Source organism: Temnothorax nylanderi, unplaced genomic scaffold (genome assembly GCF_030848795.1).
Source record: "Temnothorax nylanderi isolate EJ_2023f unplaced genomic scaffold, tnyl_v1.0 TNYL_tig0028_pilon, whole genome shotgun sequence".
Lineage (NCBI taxonomy): Eukaryota > Metazoa > Arthropoda > Insecta > Hymenoptera > Formicidae > Temnothorax > Temnothorax nylanderi.
In genome coordinates this window covers 242,445-246,833 of record NW_027249090.1, presented here as the reverse complement: position 1 = coordinate 246,833, position 4,389 = coordinate 242,445, and positions in this window count along the sequence as shown.

Here is a 4,389-nt window from a genome sequence, read left to right as displayed (position 1 = left end):
CCGCGAAGGCAAGTAGAGAGATTTTTCCCACCACTCGATCGTCCCCCACCACTCCGGTTGGCGGACCACGTGACTGTCGCGACAGACTCGGGTTCAGATCCAACGGAAATCATTAAATTCTTTTCTTACTTCTAACATACCTTTTCTCTCTGTCGTCCTTCTTCTTGCAATCTTTCTAAGTTTTTTAGATAAAATTAAATAAAAACAATTATAAATTATAGAATTCTGCAATTGTATATTTATGTAACTTTTTGTTGTGAAATACTAGGGTAATTCCTTGCAATCTCATTATTGCTCTCGCAGCAACAAATTAAATGCTGGTATCTCCACGACGCAACAAGCGAAGCAATTTGATAAATTTTGTTAGAAACATCTGTAAATTATTTAGTCAGTTTGGAGACAATTTAGAGACATTTATATTAATTGCTTTATATTCTGTTCTTTTTCAGAGTACGGAATGGCGGACCCAAGAACGCCGAGGGCTCGGTTGAATACGCACGCTACTGACAATGAGAGTCACGTGGCGTTCGCGCGCTACTGCGCACGTGCGAAAAATCTCCCACCCGGCATTATTGCCCGATTCGAAATATGCGGAGGACGCGACACGATCGACACGACTGAAAGCCGCCGCGCCGCTCGATGAATAATGACAGATTGACCGTGGTGGGTTCAGGGCCGTGACTAGAACGAACCCAGGTAAACAAACCGAAGGTAATTGTCCGTCCGCTCGGCACGGCGAATCAATAAAAGAATATTATCACCTTCAACCATCGACCGATTGTCACCTCAGTGTTGTACCTGCGTCGGTCACGCGGGATTATGTTAATCTACATATGCAAAACAGCCATCGAGTGAATAATAGTGGGTGAATAACAGTACGAATAAAGCACAATTGACACAGAATTTGCAACGGCAGTCATTAGTATTGCGCGTCTCGTTGTATTGTTCTGTGTAATTCGTTAACTCTCGACTCGTTTCTTGTTTAAGGTAAATTTGTTTATTATATTTGCGATATATGTATATGTTTCTTAACAGTTTACTGTTAGCAGCTTATTTGGCTCTTTTATAGCCTCACTTTTCGCTTTTATTATCAATTCTTTCTATTTAAATATAAATTAAAAATTTTTGAAGTCGGTTGCAAGACGTTTTCGTAAATTATCTGTAAATTAGCATTCTGTTTGCACACTGTTCATGTTTTTCAAAAATAATGGCTTCTCGTGAATAGCTCCTTTCTTAAAAGACTTAATTTTTTTTTAAGCGAGAGGCTAGCGAACAAAGCTCGTTCTTAATGCTTATTGTTAATGCTTAATGCTTATTATATCATATATTACAGTTTAATACACAAACGTTTCGACCCTAATTGTGGTCTTCATCAGTGTGAAATAAATAACAATGTTTAAATAATCTTGATCGATACTTCGCAAATTATTAACCGAAATGATGGAAGGCCTAGCTTGATGTACATCTTTAAATTTTTAGCATTATCTCGTAACATGATATTATTAGCCGATAAACCTCGCTTACGTTCCTTTAGTTATTCACATTGTGATGTAGGAGGAAATTTAAATGCGCAGGTATCACCTCTCTCTCTCTCTAATCTAACGCACGATCTTAAAAACCTAATTCTAATTCGTAAAGATATTCTACAAGCCTTCATTAATTTGATATATCTGTTTATAATAATGTACACGAATAATAACCGAAATGAATTCTAATAAATTTGAAAAACGGTAATTTAAGACGCAACATATCGCCCGCGTAAATATCATTTCGCCATTTCGGTTAATAATTTGTGAAGTATCGATCAAGAGGTTATTTAAACTTTGTTATTATTTAAGTGATCAGGGTTATTTAAACATTGTTATTTATTTCACACTGACGAAGGCCACATTTATGGTCGAAACGTTTGTGTATTAAACTGTAATATATGACATAACAATAAGCATTAAAAACGAGCTTTGTTCGCTAGCCCCCCTTTTTTGAATTTGGTTATATTATGCGAACTGGATTACGACTAACTTTATGTTTGATTTGTTTATTTGATTTTATATTACTTCGCAAAATTTAGATATTATAAAATATAGGCTTTCTGCGATGTTTTGGAGAATTATAACTAAATTAAGTAAAAAAAACAATTTAAAGCGCCGAAAAGTAATCGGCAAAATTTGAAATTGTTTGTCTTTCAATATTTTTTTCTCTGTTAATAATGTCAAACTCTGTATCTTGTCGCTGCAACGAATAAGTTCTGCCGAGAAACTTCATTGCCGACGAAGTATTACAATATATGCAGTTTTAACATTATTGACTGTTCTGTGATAATACGAATGAGTGCAGTATGAATTCATAAATATTAATATTTAAATCTACCAGTCATCAGATTTTATATTACGGATTACTTCAAAATTTCGAATGTTTGTATCCTTATCAAAGAAATGGAAGTAAAAATAATGCAAAGAAATAATGACAAAATTCTTTAAAATCTTTCAAAATTTTATATTAAAAACTTCGTTAAACTAATTGTAAGATTTTCTATTTACGTATAATGCGTCTTTATCCTACAGAACTAAAGTTTCGGAAAAAAATATTTAAGAAATGGTAAATGTATAACAATCTGTTCTCCGCGTCAGCCGTGCGCATTGAATAGGAATAAAACTAAAAAGATCAAATAATTCTTAAAACATATGGGATGCGTTTGCGCGTAATTGTAAAAATGTGTTTATTTATAATCCAGTTAATTTTTCACACCACCAAGAAATATCAGAATCACTAGGTATTATCATCAGGTATCGAATAAGAATTTTTCGAATAAAAGTGACATCGCGAAGTTACATTTGTGGATAACTTGTAGAACACAGCTCAGATCAGATTTTTGTCTTTACATTCATTTGTGTGTCAAAATCACTATAGTATACCGTCGAAACTTTCTCTTTCAAGTGCATTTAATTTCAAACAGTATTTTCGGCAACGTAGTATTTTGCGAAATCTGAATCTCTTTCATGTTTAAAGAATTTATGGACAACATAATGGTATAGACAGTATTTTTCGACTTCCACCGAGACTCGACAGAGAAAATGATCTGTTTTGCGCTTATACTTACTTAAATCATTTGTTAATTTTTTATTTGAGCACTTTTGTTCGCAACTTTGCAAAAATGTTTTTGAAATATAAAACATAAAAGAAGATTGATCTTTTCAACCGCACCATTTTTGATGCGTGTTTAAGTATTTTGGTCAAAATCAAATGTTCTATTGACATCTATTATGTTCTATGCTATTTTCTTACTATTTACTTGTAATACATTTTTTTTCAGATTTTAGATAATGACTTACGAATACTCATAGATAAGAACTAAATATTAACACAGATAATAATTTATAAATATTCATTATTATGAACATTTCCTGCATAAAGACTGAAAATATTAATAATTAATATTTTCGAAGTTTTTATAGAGGACAACGAATAATCAGAAAAGATTTTCCTGTATTACGTTAAATTTTTACGCAATATTGATAATGATTTTAATAAAAAGAATTCTTCAGATTATGTAAAATACCTATAAATATTATCGATTTCGTCTCACAAAAATTTTTATCTCTTACAAACAAGCATTTTTTCTGACTTATTTTTTATCATATACGAATGTACGCGAGACTCTTAGCGCGGCTGCTACTCGTTATTATCTTTAGTTGCAAGTCATTACGAGGTGAATTGTATTCACTTGCGCTCCAACACATGATGAGAAAAATATCTGTTATTGTATCCGGGAGCAGAGATCCAGAGAATCACATAATCTGTGACATACTGACCTCTCATATCACACGTACCAGGATTTTTAGAGATATTTTCAGTGTATATCATATCACTCGTGGCATTGGCATTGCAATAACTGTCAAATCGTTCTTTGAAAGAAACGAATTTATAATATTAATTCGTAATGTTAACGAATTTTTTGTGAATAATCAAATTATAATATATTGTATAATATTATATAAAAAATTGTTTTTGATTACATTTCTATTGGTGAGATCGTGTATATTCTATTTAATATTTACTCTATTGTTTTTCGATTTCATTATTTTATAAGGAGGGTGGTTACTCAAGTTAAAATTATAAAAATTAGTTCAAATTTATGGAGGATATTCGTCTATGGGAATCTGTCGTCCATGCCAAAGTTGAAGACAATTGTCTGCACGGTTGTCGAGAGTAATTAATTATTGAAGTTATTCTCTTATCTCTCTCTTATACACGGGCGACATAGCAAAAATGTTACAACACCTGTAATGTAATTCCCGAAAGCATATTAAAAATGATCAGAATTTAATGAAAATAGGTGCAAATAATTCTTTATATATTTAGGAAGGACTTTTACGAAGACTGAAATAATTT